The 9709-nt window shown below is 34.1% G+C and overlaps 1 protein-coding gene across 1 annotated transcript in view; it reads left to right on the top strand.

The window, feature by feature from the left end:
- Window positions 1-3611: 3611 nt before the first annotated feature.
- Window positions 3612-9709, top strand: part of LOC144976950 (uncharacterized) — a 31899-nt gene continuing 25801 nt past the window's right edge. Inside the window, exons 1-2 of the mRNA XM_078921579.1 lie at window positions 3612-3863; window positions 9595-9709. The exon at window positions 9595-9709 is cut by the window's right edge and continues 149 nt beyond it. The gene's annotated coding sequence lies outside the window, so the exon portion shown is untranslated. The remainder of the gene's footprint in view (window positions 3864-9594) is intronic.

Genomic DNA, 9709 nt, shown 5'->3' with positions numbered 1-9709 from the left:
CAACAGGTAACATGTAACGAGACATGGCGCCTGTTAGGCGATGTAACAATATTTTTCGACAGAGACAACGCTATTAGCTGCTAGGTACTCATTTAACACCTGAGTACGGTGAGAAAATGCAGGTAAAGGGCCTTTTCCAAGGACTCAACTATGTGCCGAGTGAGACTCGAACCCAGCGTTTCCGATCCGAAAGCGAGTGCCATACCACAAAACCACAAATCCGCACAACAAAGACAACAACAACAACAATAACAACAACAACAACAACAGCAGCAGCAGCAGCAACAGCAGCAAAGGGACACAGCGAAGAAAATAACAGAACCTACCAACAGATTAAATGGGTTATAACTGCAAATACTATACTGTTGAGGGAACATATTTAACCAGTTTACTGCCGTACTCTGGAAATGCAAGCTTTTAAAATTTGGCCAGAAAATTCGTCCTTCAAATATCGATCGATTTAAATGATCCCCATCTTGGCAAAAATTGTCAAACATGGGACCACGTAAGGGCGTGCTTTCTGGCCAAACTGTTACTTACTTACTTACTTATCCGAACCATCGACCACCTGAGCTCTAGCCCTTCGGTCTTGTGCCATGACGTAGAAGTTAGATGTCTTTTGTAGTTGTTCCAGGTGACTATAAAGTGTGTTACTCATGCTTGGATTTGGTGGGAGGAATGTGCATCTCAGGTCTTCAAGAGGTTGACATTCAAGCAAGTGGTGTATTACTGTTTCACTGGGGTGTTGACATAGGGGGCAGGGCCAAACTTTTAAATACGTGTCTCTCCAGAGTACGGAAGTTTACCGGTTAAGTGGAGCTATGGATCTGGATTCGGAAAATCGGGGTCAAAATATCGGTTTTGAGACAACATTATTATGATTTCTAGATGTGTCATTGATAGCATTTTTGAAAATAATTAAGAAAATGTAGCGAAAAAAAAAATCCTTTAAAAAAGATTTTATCACATCAAATAAAGAAAACAGTTGAATATAACATCACAAGTGATATGAAAGCAAAATCAGAATGACAAGATCAAAGCTCATAAAGCCATAGAAAAGAGCAATCAAGATACGTGGATTAACCCTATCCTTACCAACAATTTTATCTTTCTGATTTCTTTTGCATATCACAAAATTTAAAGGAAATTTGTTGTTATAGTTATAAAAACTTGACACTGTGTTGTACAGTTCATTTTGCTGATCTATATTATATATAGAATGTACTTGTTGCTTTTCTGGTTGGGTAAGAAAATTCAATTTAAAAAAGGCGGTGAAAATTCTGAAATGGCTGGTAAGGCTCTATATCAAAGAAGCAACGCAGACACTTGAAGGAAATAATGCAAAACACTGCTCAAGAAACAGTCCTGACTACAGATACAAAGACTCAGGAATAAATGGCACCCCCCTCTCCATCATCATAAAAAGAGAACATCAACAACAATAGACACAGCGAAATACATGATAGAAAATATTCTAAAAACTGAAGACAAGTTTTAGTTGTAATTGTCATATTATGTCGAGAGAATAAACAGATTTAAAGAGTGGTTGGTAACCTTTTCAACCATTACACGGTAAAAATACTCGTACTCCGTAATTTGAAAGAAAAAGTGACGAAAATGAAATGATAGGTTTCCGATCATTTTTAACCCTAAAATTCGTCATCTGGTTCATCCCGACCAAATACCGTTTTGAGACGATGGGTCACATATCTCAAATATTTAATGGCAAAAATTCAAAGAAAGGCAACAAGGTAATATGTATTTTGAACTTCTGGGCAAGAATGAAAGAATGGATCACAAAATCCCTGTTTAGTCTCTTTATTTTTATCATTCAGGGAAAATATCCATTTTTTGGATATTTACTTTGCTTTATAAAGAAATACTGTGAGAGTTTTGTAGGAGTTAAGCTTTCCTGTGGTGATTCCAATGTGTCCAAATGATTGAAAAAATGTATCATTATCTTTCCGGATGTCACATTATAGCAGGTTTTGATAGTCTCCTTGGAATAATATCATAGAAAAGCAATTTTTTTCGGCCAGTGACTGAGGGCATTTAGCAGTAAGAACAATTTACCACCTAAAACATCTTATCTCTAACTTGTTCGTGAGAGTCCTGGCTGCCATTTAGTCAATAGGAAAGCACCTAATTAGAATTCGATTGGCTGATCCGATTTATGCAGGGGGTTTGACTTGTCTGTATGGGACTAAATAACATTGCGGTGCAATGAGAGAAAACTTTTTTTAATGTACAATTTAGGCCAGATGACGTATTGTTATTATATCGATGGATCAAAATGACCCCAATTTGTATAAAAGACTTCTTTTGAAGTGATGTTTTAAATATTTTTGAACAATAGTATCTACATGGTCATTTCAGAGGACCGTAAACGTTTTCTGAAATTTTTTTCCCTTTAAAAAATGTGTTCTGTCTTTAATTTCACGGTAGAATAGGTATGAAAGAGGCCATTGGGGCTTGTCGTTGAATTTGGTCTAATGGCAAGTGTTTGCAGCTACTGCCTATTCAACTAATTGTATATTATAGTTAACAGGTAATCAAGGATAGGTAATGATAAGAAAAAAAAAATTCGGTGGAATAATATTGGGTTAAGGTTCGTAATGGGTCTTTTTGTGAAATTTTGTTCTTATGAGGTTTGAGAAATAATCGATTGTATTGCGTTTCTGGTTATTATTGTTTAAAGTCACCTGGAAGAAACCATGCCGGTAGAGAGAGAGAGAGAGAGAGAGAGAGAGAGAGAGAGAGAGAGAGAGAGAGAGAGAGAGAGAGAGAGAGAGAGAGAGAGAGAGAGAGAGAGAGAGAGAGAGAGAGAGAGAGAGAGAATTAGAATAATATTATAAGGAACCAGACGGCACCAGTAGGAACAATACACCACGGTGGAATGCCGAATCTACAAACGATTAGGGACACCAACTATGCCATTACACAAATCCGGCAATAGGGAAACTGGAAAATTGGGAGCATATTATTATTATTGTATAAATTTTAAATCAGCTTTGAACCATTTCACGCGTGTATTTATTATTGTGATTATTAATGTGATGTTTTCATTGTTGCCAAGTACTGAACACCCCTCAAACAAATGTAAATTATTCTCAATTACCATAAGATCAACTAAGATAATTTTATCCCTTTGTGTAATGATTTTAAGTGTACACGGATATTATTTTTTCTTTCAGTGTCAAATAGTCAATCCTGGAATATGACTCAAACACGAAAGGAGACAAAGAGCGCCAGTAAAAGCTTTTTAAAAGCTTCTAATCAGAAAAAACCCCAACAAAATCGTTTGGTCATAGATCATAAATTTTCGCATTCTTGCGTTTTGAAACCCAAACTTCGTTTCCGTTATGAACTAAAACAATCACCCAGCAACTGTGAACTCATTACGATTTTGAACGTCAACAGAAGACATAAAGACCCAAACAAGCGCTCAGGCAGACAAACAAACAAACAAATATAGATAGACGAAGAAAAATCTGTTAATTGGAAGTAGTGGAAAATTGGGACGAAAGAAAACATTCCTGTTACGTATTTATCGATTAAAGGGTCTGGTGGGAGACTAGAAAAGGCACAAGGCACCATCAAAGTACCTCACACCCAATAGTACATAAACTCACACTTACATATACATGACACAGACACACATACAAACCCAGATACACATACACAGATTCAATCCGACACAATACCTACCATAACCGAAATCTGTACCTATGTATATGAAGCAGGAGAAGGTGAAACAGTACAATCAATAGTGATCGGAAATATAAACACTTGCATGACAGATAGAGTGGGGTTTTCGTGAAGGAAATATTATGTGTTAATTGAATAATTTACCACTCATTCAGGTATGTGTCAAGAATTGTATATCATGTTATCAATCTGTCTACATAAATGTGTCCAGCCGTTTCAAATAGTATTAGCAAGTTAACGATTACATTCTCAACTACAGCGATCGACGAACGACCGTGAAGAAAACGAAATTCTGTCCTGAGAGACCTGAGGTTAGGTCCCCGTTTCTTCCACGTCGTTCGTCGATCTCGGTAGGTTGGGAGTCGTTAACTTTCTAATATCTTGGGGTGAACCTGATGCTTACAATTGATTTTATAGCTCATCTACTGTTATACTATAATCTGATTTAATTTAAAGTTTCCATTAAAGCGTAGTTCCCTCAGTTCAATTGGCAAATCACAAAAAGTGACCAAGATAAATCCTCGGTGAATTCGAGATTTTTTTTTCTGACCCCAATGTCCACCCAGCTGGGATTGGGAGGCTGGGTCTATTATGTGTGGTGGATAGTATTTTGCGATTGATAAGCGTCATACCCAATGGGTGGGAAGCAGTTTTTTGTTATTATCCGTTTGACGCTATGGAAACCGAGATAAACTCCGGCTTCATGGGCTAATAGCTCTGAAGGACAACTTTTATTAAAATGTATGCGCTTAGTTTATTCAACTTATAAGGGTTAACCTCTTTAATTCCGATCATTTTTAGTTGAACGATTTTTGTAGTTGATGGCTGAAAAGATTCGCTCGATCTATGTTATTTTCCGCAAAACAGGAATATAATAATTAAAAAAATTGATAGTGCCTGCTTGTATACCTAATATTCCCCTGCAGAAATTGCGGGTTCTCCACTACTACTATTACTACTACTACTACTACTACTACTACTACTACTACTACTACTACTACTACTACTACTACTACTACTACTACTACTACTACTATGATTACTGCTACTACTACTACTGCTACTACTACTACTGCTACTACTACTACTACTACTACTACTACTACTACTACTACTACTACTACTACTACTACTACTACTAATAATAATAATAATAATAATAATTATTATTATTATAATAATAATAATAATAATAATAATAATAATAAATAATAATAATAATAATAATAATAATGATTATAATAATAACAATAATAATAATAATAATAATATAATAATAATAATAATAATAATAATAATAATAATAATAATAATGATGATGATGACAAGCCCCCATCCCATCCCTTCTCTCTCCCTCTTTTGGGATCTTACACACATTCTTTCTTTAGAATACACGGTCCACTTCACAAAGACAAACCTAATGTTTGTCACACCGTGACATAATATCACTTGATTGTCATATTTTCTTTGCTCCCTGACGGTACCCTTTTACACAACATAATCATAATCAACAGGTTATATAACGAACAATGTGTTAACAAAGTGAAGTGTCGTTCACTCAGAGAGCCTCCGGAAAGCAGAAATCCGATATTGTCTGATAAAACAACCTTTATAATTTTAGCCTGGAATTTCAATCTCAAATATCGATGAATGGAGATGATCCTAAAAAAAAAAAAAACCTTCTAAAATTGAGACATCTAAAAAGTATAGCGTGGGGGTGGGGGTGGGGGGGGGGGGGGTTAATCTTTATTCTTAATTTGAAGTTTAAAATTGCTGGTCAAAATGACAAGATTGTTTTGTCATTGTACGTCCTATAATGTTAATGCGTCGTAAGGTGATTTACCTGGGGAGGGGGGGGGGGGGGGGTTCTTTTTTCCTACTTCTGTTTTCACTAACCAATCAGTATGGGCTTAATCTAAAATCATATAATCAATATGATTGCTGGTGAAAAAAAAAAACAAAAAAAAAAAACAAAAAAAAAAAAAACCCAACAAAAGTAGAGAGAAGTGCTCACAATCCATCGCTTACACAAGGTATTTATAAACGTAATGAGTCTTGGGACGTCCTCAAATAGTCACAACGAAATGGTATACTGAATATACATAGTTTTCATTTTGAACATAAACTGTTTTTTTCTTTATATATCCATAGATAAAGATAAACCCCTAATTTGTCAAACACAATTTCAAACCTGAGATTTCTAATGGTTTCAAATTAAAGACTTTTTGATAAGTCAGAGTTCATGTTAATCTCATTATACATGAAGTATAAAATTTCTGGCCAACACAAATAAATTAAAAACATCGTTTTGTCAATGTAAGGTCCTGTTGGTCTAATTGTGCCAAGAGTTATTGATTATCTGCCCATTAACAAATCAAATAGAAATAACCATTTTTCCCATATCATTAGCACTTGTTGTTCAGGCAATTTGTCAATATACTTGAACGAACTCTGATAAATATTGTCTTTCTGCAAGGGCAATGAACCTTATCGACAAGACTACGCTAAATGACAGGGAATTTTGAACCGTAGTCCCCATACTTTGTCAAATTGAATCATTTAGAATCAAGTGATATGCATGTTTACTTTACGCACTTATTCTCTTTGTCGCTTTATTTAATTGGCTTCACAATTCTTAATTTATTCCTTCAACGGGATATGTCTGAAACTAAATCATTTCTTTCGTTGCATGTCTTCTGCAGGGCCTCCATTAATTTTCTGACCCCTCTCGATATTCATCACTGCCCGAACCAAAATAATGATTTGCCCCTGAGCGAAATGCAATAGTTTTGTGTACGGAATCAACGAGGAATGGGGGCCATATATAATTAGTCATCCACTCTGATACAGAATTTGTCTCATTTTTTTTGTCCTTCTCCCCATCCCCCTAGCCCCCTCTCCCTCCCCTCTTCTTCTTCTTCTTCTTCCTCCTCCTCCTCCTCCTCCTCCTCCTCCTCCTCCTCCTCCTCCTCCTCCTCCTCTTCATCTTATTCTACTTTATACAACCCCACTGACTCAACTAAACTGATAATTTAAGTAGAAGAATAATTAAAATAAAACACAACTTTGAATATCTAGATACTGAAATCAAAGAACACAAAGCTTCTTTCCTGAAGTTAGATGTTTGAAGTGATTAGATGTGATTAGTTCATATCTACGAGTATATATATATATATATATATATATATATATATATATATATATATATCAAGGATTACTATATATATATATATATATATATATATATATATATATATATATATATATGCATATATATAGATTGTCCTAGTGACATGAAACAGTACTGTATAAGTTAAACAATGGTAATTATACTTGAAATGTTTATATATATATATATATATATATATATATATATATATATATATATATATATATATATATATATATATATATTGAATCATGTTTGATACAAATATGGTACGAAAAGTGCTCGACATGTAGTAATGGAGCGAATTATTATTTAAAATATTTACCACAATGTTTGGGGCAGTCTACATCAATGTTTCAGGCTTAATTTGCCATCTTCAGGACTGAGTTGTTTTGTTGACTCAACAAAACAACTCAGTCCTGAAGATGGCAAATTAAGCCTGAAACATTGATGTAGACTGCCCCAAACATTGTGGTAAATATTTTAAATAATAATAATATATTTATATATATATATATATATATATATATATATATATATATATATATATATATATATATATATTAGCAGGTTTACTGTCGTAAAAGAATAATGGACTTATTTCTAACTTTAATCTGTGATGAGGAATATCTTCGATAGTTAGAGAGTATTTTATTACAACAATGAGATAATAATTTGATTTATCATACACGTCATTGCAGACCATCTGCTTAACTTTTGTCTTTTTTTATTTCTTCATTTTCATTTATTTATTAATTTAATTATTAATTAATTAATTAATTTATGTATTTATCTATTTTTTTTATTTACTTATTTATTTTTAAAATCTATATATTTGATGGAACTGGCGAAATAATATTGAAAAAGAAGTTTTCTTCCACGTGATGATAAAACTATAAAACACAAGCTTTTATATAGCTCCGTATCCACTAAATGTGCTGAAATCGCTTTAAAGAGGTCATCAGCCAGCAACGACCCTAAACATGTAGGACGAGACATGTTGTCAATGAGTAGATATTACATTTTTTTTTCACTGTCACGGTCCAGGTACTCATATAACACATGAGTACTGTGAGAGAACTTGAGCAAAGAGCATTTTCCAAGGAATCAGATTTGCGCCGTCCCCAGCGGGACTTGAACCTGGGATCCACGGGTTCAACGGCGATTGCCATATCATACTACTTATTGGTCCACAAAACCGCACCCAATCTACATTTTTTCACCTCACGTCTCCATCGATTATTCATTTGAAGAAGCTATTTTGAAAGAACGCGTGTTTTTGTTTCTGTTTTTTTTCTCTTCTTCTTAACTCTCTCCTTACCGGCCATTATTAGAATTTCCCCCGGATATTCACACCCACCCGACACAAAAATAGACTTTTCCGAATCAAACAAAATAGTAAGAAGTGCATTTTATACAGAATGTTGTTCAGCAAAATGATGTCTGCAGCACAGTGTTTAGTATTTATAGCTGTAATCAAAGCATTTCTTTAAATTTTATGATGTACAAGAGAAATCAGAATGAGATAATTGTCGGTTGCATCGTAACGAATGTGACGATTTTCCTATGGTTGGTAAGGGGAGGGTTAAAGAATGATGGGTATATTTTAAAAAAATAAATTTTCAGATTTAAAAATTCATTAACAAATTTAATGCATAAGAATTGAATAAAAGTTTTGCGATTCGAATTTTAAATTGAAACTTTAAACGGACTTAGCCTAAGATTTAAACTGGCTTCGGAGGGAAAATCTCTTAATAGTAAAATAACATCCGCTGATGGAATATTCTGTATAGAATACATTAAGATGACGTCACTCAGCTCTTTGTTATTGTTTTTGGGCCGCCAGTCGGGTGATTGAATTTAACTAAATTCTCTCAATCAGGCTATTTTAAAAGTTGAAATTACACATACTTTGTATGTTTGGACGCATGGTCTGGCAGACAGAACCACAGATTAAAGAGATCAGGTTGGCAGAACTGTTGAGTATTTTAATTAAATGCATGTCATCAATGAGAAGGCCATCATCACCGCTGTACCATTAGTGCGCTCGTTATCGTCATCCCTTTCGCCATAAATTTTACCACCTCTATCGCCACACATCTTTTGAAATGCCACAGACCGATTTGTATTCATTTTAACCTTCTAATGGCGGGAACTATTTTCACTCACTCAAACCCCGACTTCATAATATGTGATCCATCGTCTCAATTCGGTAATATATCGTGACTTACCAGATACCAAATATTGAATTTAAATTGAATCAATGTGGTCAGAAATACGAACTTTTAGTCGATGCTGTACTTATTTAAGTATTTTGCTTGTTTGTTTCTTCCTTTCTTTTATTGTTTTTATTTGAGGGGGGGGGGGGGGGGGGAGTTGTTTGGGGGTTTTCTGTTCTTGTAATTTTTTCTGTTTTTTTTTTTTTTTTGTTTCTTTATTTTTATTTATTTTATTAATTTTATTTTTTTTTTATTTATTTATTTATTTATTTTTTTGCTCTTGAAGAAACAATGCCCACCGTCCTTAATAAAACACATAAACTTCATCGGTCTAACATCATTTTTTATTATTTTTTACTTTACAAACTTCATGCTCGCCTTTAAAAGGTTAATAATAGCGTGAGAAATTGATTTTTTTTACAAGCAAATAAAAGGGCATCACAATTTCGCAATCAGAGTTAAATCATTTTTATTTTCTCTTTTCCTGTCTATTTTCAGATAAATAGCTCCAGCGAGGAATTATTGGGGGCACGGATCACCACCCTGATCAGATCAGCTACCAGCCAATGCAAATGAAGTATTGATTATGGGAGATATAAAGAAATCAATACAA

Source organism: Berghia stephanieae, chromosome 7 (genome assembly GCF_034508935.2).
Source record: "Berghia stephanieae isolate SIO BIC M18660-M18661 chromosome 7, UCSD_Bste_1.3, whole genome shotgun sequence".
Taxonomy (NCBI): Eukaryota; Metazoa; Mollusca; class Gastropoda; order Nudibranchia; family Aeolidiidae; genus Berghia; species Berghia stephanieae.
This window is presented reverse-complemented; position numbering and strand designations above follow the sequence as displayed.